Genomic DNA, 10,481 nt, shown 5'->3' on the forward strand with positions numbered 1-10,481 from the left:
AAGACCGAATGAGAGCTAAACGCATTGGCCAAGGTCACGCAATTACTCAACCAGACATTAATGCGCCAGATTATGAAATAAAATGACAAATCCTACACATGGTAACAAATCAATGCCAATTTAGTGGTGCGCCGAAGGAAGATCCAAATGAACATCTTCGTACCTTTAATAGGATCTGTACTCTATTTAAAATCCGAGAAGTGGAGGATGAACAGATCTATCTCATGTTATTTCCCTGGACTTTAAAGGGAGAAACCAAAGATTGGTTAGAATCGTTACCTGAAGGGGCGATTGATACATGGGATGTTTTAGTTGAAAAATTTCTTAAACAATTCTTTCTGACATCTAAAGCCGTGAGACTTCAAGGAGAAATTGTTACGTTCACACAAAAGCCAAACGAAACTCTATATGAAGCGTGGACAAGATTTGGAAAGTTATTGAGAGGATGTCCGCAACATGGTTTAGACACTTATCAAATAGTACAAATATTCTACCAAGGATGCGACATCACTACAAGAAAAGACATAGATATAGCAGCTGGTGGTTCCATTATGAAGAAAACCGCAACTGAAGCTTACAAAATTATTGATAACACTGCTTCCCACTCACATGAGTGGCACCAAGAAAAAGATATCGTTAGATCATCTAAAGCAGCTAGAGCTGATTCTAGCCATGACTTTGATTCCATTTCTGCAAAGATAGATGCTGTCGAGAGACGAATGGAAAAGATGACTAAAGATATTCACTCAATACGAATTAGTTGTGAGCAGTGTGGAGGACCACATTTAACAAAAGATTGTCTCAGTATTGAACAAACAATGGAACAAAGGGAGAATGTTTCATACATGAACCAAAGGCCTGGAAATAATTATCAGAATAATTATCAACTGCCAAGACCAATCTACAATCAAAACCAGAATTATAACCGAAATATTCCATACAACAACCAACAAGGTCCCAGTAATCAACAAGTATCCAATAATACTTACAATCAGCAAAGACCTATTTTTCAAAATAAACCACCACAAACCGATGATAAAAAACCAAATTTAGAAGATATGATGTCAAAGCTAGTTGAATCTCAAACTCAATTTTTTACATCTCAGAAACAAACGAATGAACAAAATGCTCAAGCATTTAGAAATCAACAAGCTTCTATTCAAAATTTGGAGCAAGAAGTAAGTAACCTAGCAAGGTTGATAGGTGAAAGAAAACCGGGAAGTCTACCTAGCGATACAAATGCTAACCCCCGGAATGAAACAGCTAAAGCCATTACCACAAGAAGTGGTATTACACTTAAATCACCTGAAATGCCTATAATTTCTGATGACTCTATTCCTACTCCACAAGAACCACAACCTGAGCAAGATAAGAAAACAGAACCGGTAATTGAAAAGATTAATGAAGATAACACAGTTAAGGCTAAATCTTATGTTAAACCATACCAACCACCACTTCCTTACCCGAGTAAAATGAGAAAAGAGAGACTTGAAGCCGAGCAATCCAAATTTTTGGATATGTTTAAACAAATAAATGTAAATCTTCCTTTCATTGATGTAATTTCAGGAATGCCTAGATATGCCAAATTCTTGAAAGATCTAATCACAAATAGAAAGAAAATGGAAGAACTCTCGGCTGTTACTATGAATGCTAATTGTTCTGCAGTGCTATTGAATAAGATACCAGAAAAATTATCTGATCCAGGAAGTTTCACAATTCCATGTTTTCTGGGTAGTCTTAGTTCAATAGAAGCATTGGCAGATTTAGGTGCTAGTATAAATCTAATGCCGTATTTACTATATGCTAAATTAGACCTTGGAGAATTGAAACCAACACGAATAAGCATACAACTAGCCGATCAATCAGTAAAATATCCTAGAGGGATAATGGAAAACATGCTAGTTAAAGTTGGTACTTTAGTATTTCCAGTAGATTTGGTTATTCTGGACATGGAAGAAGATTCTCGAGTTCCTCTCATATTAGAAAGACCATTCTTAAACACGGCTAAAGCAATAATAGACGTGTTTGGTAAGAAACTGACCCTAAGTATGGAGGACGAGAGTGTTACCTTCTCTATTGATAGAGCCATGCAACAACCGCAATCTGCAGATGATACATGTTATTATATTCAAACCATAGATTCACATGCAGAATTGTTAGAAGAATGTCCAGAAATGCAAGGAACAGAAGAATGTTCTTTAGGAGAAGGAACTGAACCAATTGATGAAACTGAAATGTTAGCTACACTTATGGCTAATGGATATGAACCTACAACAGAAGAAATTCAAATGCTAAAAGAGGAAGACAGATATCGATACAAATCATCGATAGAAGAATCGCCGACATTAGAGTTAAAGCCACTTCCAAACCATTTGAAATATGCTTATTTACATGGTGAATCTGAATTACCTGTAATAATATCGTCTTCTCTTACGAAAAATGAAAAATATCAACTCATTACTGTGCTAAAATCTCATAAACCAGCTATTGCATGGAAGATTCATGATATTAAAGGAATAAGTCCTTCGTATTGCACACATAAAATCCTAATGGAAGAAGGTCATAAAATCTATGTGCAACGCCAATGAAGACTAAATCCTAATATGCAAGATGTTGTTAAGAAAGAAATTATTAAACTGCTAGATGCAGGTTTAATTTATCCAATCTCTGATAGTCCATGGGTAAGCCCAGTTCAATGCGTACCTAAGAAGGGTGGCATGACTGTCATCACAAATGAGAAAAATGAGCTTAATCCTACTAGGACTGTAACAAGATGGCGTGTTTGTATTGATTATAGAAAATTAAATGACGCCAACAGAAAAGATCACTTTCCATTACCTTTCATTGATCAAATGTTGGAAAGATTAGCCGAAAATAGTTACTATTGTTTTCTTGATGGTTTCTCCGGTTATTTTCAAATTCCAATAGCACCCGAGGACCAAGAGAAAACCACATTCACGTGCCCTTATGGTACTTTTGCTTACAAACACATGTCATTTGGACTTTGCAACGCCCCTGCAACCTTTCAAAGGTGCATGATGGCGATTTTTCACGACATGATAGAAGAATGCATGGAAGTTTTCATGGATGACTTTTCAGTCTTCGGTGATACTTTTGATACATGTCTAGTTAATCTTGAACGAATACTTATTAGATGCGAACAATCAAATCTAGTTCTTAATTGGGAGAAATGCCATTTCATGGTTAAAGAAGGCATCGTTCTTGGTCATAAAATTTCAAAGGAAGGAATTGAAGTGGATAGAGCTAAAGTAGATGTAATTGCTAAACTTCCACATCCCACCAATGTTAGAGGAGTTAGGAGTTTTCTAGGGCATGCCGGTTTTTACTGACGTTTCATAAAAGATTTTTATAAAATTGCCACTCCTATGAATAAACTCCTAGAAAAGGATGCTCCATTCATCTTGTCAGATGAATGCATCAAATCTTTTAATAATATTAAAGAAAAACTCACTAATGCGCCAATCATGATAACTCCAAATTGGAATCTACCGTTTGAACTTATGTGCGATGCAAGTGATTTTGCAATGGGAGCCGTTTTAGGACAAAGGATTGAAAAACGATTTCAACCTATTTATTATGCTAGTAAGACGTTACAAGGAGCACAAATGAATTATACAACTACTGAAAAAGAACTCCTTGCTATCGTCTTTGCTTTTGACAAATTTCGTTCATATCTCGTTCTAGCTAAAACGGTGGTCTATACCGATCATTCTGCTCTTAGATACCTATTTTCGAAACAAGATGCCAAACCACGATTAATCCGTTGGATCTTACTCTTACAAGAATTCGATATTAAAATCCGAGATAAAAAGGGAGCAGAAAATCTCGCAGCTGATCATCTTTCTCGTCTTGAAAATCTTGAATTAGAAGTTCTAAATGAATCGGCCATACAAGACAACTTTCCTGATGAATATCTATTGAAGATAGATTATAGTGAAATTCCATGGTTTGCAGACTATGCAAACTACTTAGTATGTAGATTCCTTGAAAAAGGGTTGTCGTACCAAAAACGAAAGAAATTCTTTAGTGATATAAAACACTATTTCTGGGAAGATCCACATTTGTTTAAAAGTTGTCCAGATAGAATAATATGACGATGCGTATTCGGAGACGAAGCTAGTCAAATCTTAAACCATTGTCACACAGGACCAACAGGAGGGCATTATGGGCCTCAACTCACAGCAAGAAAAGTTTACGATGCTGGATTCTATTGGCCTACAATTTACAAAGACGCACACCTTCTTTGCAAATCCTGTGATGCATGTCAAAGGGCCAGAAAAATAAGTCAACGTGATGAAATGCCACAAAATGTCATTCAAGTATGTGAAGTATTTGACATTTGGGGTATTGACTTTATGGGTCCATTTTCAAAATCTCATAATAATCTCTACATTCTCGTTGCCATTGATTATGTATCTAAATGGGCGGAAGCACAAGCTCTCCCGACTAACGATGCACGAGTTGTAGTCAACTTTTTAAAACGTCTTTTTGCTAGGTTTGGAACACCGAAAGCTTTAATAAGTGATCGGGGTACTCATTTTTGTAATAATCAACTTGAGAAAGTTCTCAAAAGAGATGGAGTAACTCATAAAATCTTAACCGCTTATCATCCACAAACAAGTGGACAAGTTGAAAATACCAACCGAGCTTTAAAACGTATTCTAGAGAAAATCGTAGGATCAAATCCGAAAGAATGGTCCATGAAATTGGAGGATGCACTCTGGGCTTTTAAAACAGCCTACAAAACTCCAATTGGAACCACACCTTTTAGACTCGTTTACGAAAAAGCATGTCACCTTCCAGTAGAAATTGAACATAAAGCATTTTGGGCTTTGAAGACATGTAATCTTGATTTACCTGAAGCCGGACGTCTACGGTTAAGTCAGCTAAACGTATTAGAAGAATTAAGACATGAAGCATATGAAAATTCGTTAATCTATAAAGAAAGAACGAAGAAATGGCATGATAAAAGAATCAGAAGTTCAAAAGAATTTTAAGAAGGAGACAGAGTTCTTCTTTTCAATTCAAGATTCAAGCTATTTCCTGGAAAATTGAAATCAAGATGGTCTGGACCATTCATAGTCAAAAGAGTTTTTCCATATGGAACAGTAGAATTAATAAATTTAAATGGAATTGAATTTAAGGTTAATGGTCACAGAGTTAAACATTACATAGATAATCTAATGGAAGTTGAAGATGAAGTTAATCATAATTTCGACACCACAGCTAACTAAGTGTGGTAAGGTTCGAATCTTTTTAGGATAATAGTTATTTCTGTTAGAATTAGATATTCTATTTTCATGTAGTTTCCGAAAATGGAATCCGAATGGTCTTTCCCTAGCAGACCCTAAAGAACAAATCTTCTCCCCCCATTCTGAATTTTTATTTTTTTAGGTTTTACGAGATGAAGAATTCCTTTGATCTGAACCATGGTCTAATGCTACATGCTATGATTACTAAACGTAATAATGACACACTTCCGAGTGAATTGGTATCATTCGTAAGAGACAAAATGGACGGAGTAAGAAAAGAACTTAGAAAAGATCATCATATGATACATTTTGGTAAAGGAAAATCAAAATCCGCAACAAAAAGAAGAGCACGACACCTTAAAAGATGTTATAAATGCGGAAAATGGTCACACGAAGGTAAATTTTCAAATAATCAAACATATTCAAATACCGAATTTGTTACTCTATGCAGAGAAGGACCGTTTATATGTTTAGAAGAAAAGATATTGAAGAATCGAGGTTACGCTTATGTAGCTATGGAGAATCAAATCACACGACTCTCCTATGAGTCGGCTAAAGCAGGTCTCTGAGAATTCTTTCTCACAGGTAAGTATGTACAGTTTTTTATTTTTTTATTGTTTTTAACCTTTTGATAATAAACGCTAAATCGTTCGCTATAAAGTATTAAATTAGTATTCAATAAAATTAGGTATGCGTAACCGAAATTATTGATATCATACAAAAATTTATTACATCACTGCGAAATTTACCGTTTATTCTTAAGCTATAAATATCTTTAATCAATCAACCCAAAATATTTCAGAAATTCGTCAGGAGTAAAACTAGGTAATATAGCCGAAATTACTTTACCGAAAAGAGGGGCGTATATTTTTGATAATATTTGATTGATTAAAGTGGGATAAAAGACCAAAAAGATTTTGAATTTTAATTTTTACCTTGTTTTTAAAATTAATATTTAAATATTAAATTAATATTGTAAACTTTTTAAAATCAATATATTTAAGTTTATAAATATTTGAAAAATTAATATTTTTAAAATAAGTTTGTATGTATATTAATGAATTTTAATTTTATGCATTTTAAATTTAAGTTTGGTGTGAATTTAAAAACAAAATTTACTTTATTTCATTAAGTTAAAAATATGATATTCAAAATTCGTCGTGAGTTGAAAACTAGGTCGTTGAACCGAAATTGCTTTACCCAAGGGAGGGACGAGAACTTTTATTATCATTATTTTTAATCTTATTGAATTAAAGTATGCCAAAAATATTTAAAAAACTCAAAAATCTTTGCTTTTAAAACAACACTTTGAAATGACAAATTTTTAAAATTTTATCGAGGGACGGACTAGGACATCGATCCGAAACAACCTCGTCCTAAATAAAAAGGAAAACAAAAATTTTAAATTTAATTTAATTTATGTTTTATTAAGTAAAGGTTTATATATATATATATATATATATATATATATATATATATATATATATATATATATATATATATATATATATATATATAACAGAACCCATGCGATCGCATGGGGTTCCTTCACAAAATCCATGCAGTCGCATGGAGTGAAAAATTAGCTCAGGAACAAAAGCAGACGAGCTGCTTCTGCTCTACACCACCACACACACAAACACACGAGCATACACACACATACACTCCTCAAATCACTATTTTTTCACCAAATTACTCCAAATTTCTCACAAAACTTCGCTACAATCATGCCTAGGTTCGGATTTTTTAGCAAGAAGGTAAAAATTACACCCCTAAACTCTTAAATTTCTTAGTTTTTGTGATAATTACCAATATTTTACCTAATTTGATTTTGTTAATTTCTAGTGTAATTAGAGTTAAATTGTTAGTATATTATGCATGTATAACCTAGATTAATGCTATTTAACATGATTTGAAGCCAAAAACTTCAAAAATTTTAGAAATCTAGGGTTTGTGTTCTTGAGCAATTTGGGGCTTTTTGATATAAACAGGTTATGACCGATTTTTGTCATGAATTATTGCTAAATTAAGTAGTGTAACATGTTTGGGTAGCTAAATGATCCAAACTTTGATCATAAACATGATTTTTGAGAATTAAAGTGGACTTTTTAAGTATAAAATTCATGAACTTGATTAAATTGATGTAAATGCCATTTGAAACTTGTTTAATTGCTAGTAATGGTTATTTTAACATGTTATTTGCGTTGAATGCTTATGAACTTTGTAAACATTTTCATATATGCTTATTTGAAAAAATGTAGAATTGTTAAAATTATGAAAATGTGTATAAGTTTAATTTTGATTGAACATGTTATTGTAATTGTTTTAAGTTATTATTTTGCTAACACTAATGCATATTTGGATGCACAAATTTTGTGTTTAATGTGTTTTGCAGAGATTTACCGATACTGATGGTGCATCATCATCATCTAGGCAACCTGCTCCAGAACCTGAACCAGAAATGTAATATGAGCCACAATATGAAACGGAGCAACAACAGGAATAACAACAATAACCTGATCAACACGTACCTTATTATGATCCGCAACAAGAATATGTTAATGCCTACGTAATTTTTTCGATTCATCCGATAGTAGCACACCCAACGATTCATGAAGAACAGTTGCATCCCAATTTGAGATTTGATTGAAGTTGGAGAGATTACCCGACGTATCAAAGTAACAAATTCAAACTGGTAACAAAAATGTAGAAGTGCCGAGGGTAATCGATTGGGAGCCTTTGGAAAGGGTCCAACTAGTTAACTCAGTTAGACTGCATCTGATCCAAAGATATGGCAGCTCTTCTTTTCCCGATTGGGAGCGTTTATTCACCATTCGTAGACCTGTATATAAAGAGTGGTGCGTTGAGCTTATGAGTACTATTTCACTTAATGCGGATGTAGATAGGTTAGATGATAGAAGTTTTCTTAGATTTATACTTGGCCGTAGGATGTACAGGATGTCCATGCTGGACATGGCCAGGGCTTTACAGATTTACACTCCTGGTGAATTACTACTACCCGATTGTACAAATTTGATTAATCATGGGGAGCGGGTAGATAGGAATTTTGATGCAAACGCCGTCTGGAGACGTATTTCAGATTATAATGTTTTTTCGCTAGGAGGAAAACACTCATACTTAGATATTAACAAAGCAGAGCTACGTATTATACATAGATTTTTAGCTAATTCGATTACACAAAGAGGTAAAAATAAGGAAAAGATGACCTTACACGACTTATTTTACCTTAAGTGTATTCGAAACACTAGAAGCTTTGTTAATATCCCCTACTGTGTTGGTTTTTATCTGTCCAAAGTAGTGGCAGGAATACAGGACGGGGGAATAATAGGAAGAGGTATTTTTGTTACTCTCATTGGAGAGTATTTGGGTGTAGATAGGGATCAAGGGGGTCCACTTTTGGTATGTAGGGAACAGGATGATACTTTAGGATTGAAGGTCTATCAGGGTGCTAAGGTATTAAAGAGCAGACGCAATCAGGCAATACCATATGATGGTAGTCATCCTCAGGTAGAGAAAGGTTCAGATGAGGAAATGGAGGAAGCAGATGACATTAGGGATGTCATTAGGGAGGCTATGATGACGTCTACCAGCGTATAGATGAGGTAGAAATGACAAACCAGGATAGACAAAGTCGATACGAGCAGTGGCACGCCCAGGATGTGTACGAGCATTCTAGGCAACGACAGCTGTAGTGACCCGTCCTAATCCACCTGGACGAAGTCATCAACATTTGGTCCCATTGCGAGGCGTTGACTTAAATATGCCATGAACGACTCCAAGTAATATCTCTAAAATGAGCAAATGCACAGCGGAAGGTTTCTTTCATACCTGAGAATAAACATGCTTAAAAGTGTCAACCAAAAGGTTGGTGAGTTCATAGGTTTATCATAACAATCATTTCAATATCTTAATAGACCACAAGATTTCATATACACAAACGTTTTAATAAAAATATTCTAAGTGTTTGAGCATTTGGTATCCATACTTAACATTTAATCAACGTCGCATATTCCCTTTATTATGAAATCTCACTACACTGTACCAAGAGTAGTCACCGAAATGAAGTACTGTGCAACCGTTGAATACTGGTCGTCCAGTCCGGTTGGGGTTGTCAGACCCGATAGATCTATCAACAGGATTCGCGTTTACAATACCACATGTAAATAGTAGTTACCAAGCTATTAGGGAAGATATGCAGGGTGGTACAACTCAACGTAGAATATATTTTAAGTACTTGTGTCTATCTCGTAAACATTTATAAAAGCAGCGCATGTATTCTCAGCCCAAAAATATATATTTCAAAAGCAATTAAAAAGGGAGCAAATAAACTCACCTAATGTATTTTGTATTATTTAACAACTGAACAATGCAGGGTTGGCCTCAGATTCATGAACCTATATCAATTATGTATATTAACACATATAATAGTAATCAAATAATTTCATTTATTAATCTTTTAATATTTATATATTAAGTGTTGTAGTTATAAATATAATTCGTACTAAATCCTAATATATTTTATCTTAAATTGTATGTTATCTATGTATTTATTTTGTATGTACATAGTAGAAATGTTAATATTTTTAATATATAAATATAGGTAATATTAATAAAATGTTAGTATAAGTATATTTTTATATAAAATATTTATTTGTTATAATATTATAATAACAATAATGATAATGAAATTTTAAATAAAAAATAGTTTTAATAATAATGGTTATAATAATGAAAATGGTAATTTTTATAAAAATAATACTTTTAATAATAATGAATACTAAGAGTAATAATAACTATAAAAATAATGATTTTACTAATAATAATACTAATATTTATATTAAAATAACAAAGATAAGAATAATAATAATAATAATAATAATAATAATAATAATAATAATAATAATAATAATAATAATAATAATAATAATAATAATAATAATAATAATAATAATAATAATAATAATAATAATAATAATAATAATAATAATAATAATAATAATAATAATAATAATAAACGGAAACAAAATACTACCTTAAAAAGATAGCAATTATGTCATAGGCGAGGCTCGAACCCGAGACCTCTAGCTTAAACATAAACACCCTTAACCATCTCTCTGTCTGGTTCCTTTTTGAATTAGTACCTAATCTAATTAATATAACTTCCTCATCGTTAGCCTTCTTCCTCAA

The sequence above is a fragment of the Rutidosis leptorrhynchoides genome, chromosome 9 (assembly GCF_046630445.1).
Source record: "Rutidosis leptorrhynchoides isolate AG116_Rl617_1_P2 chromosome 9, CSIRO_AGI_Rlap_v1, whole genome shotgun sequence".
NCBI classification, from domain to species: Eukaryota; Viridiplantae; Streptophyta; class Magnoliopsida; order Asterales; family Asteraceae; genus Rutidosis; species Rutidosis leptorrhynchoides.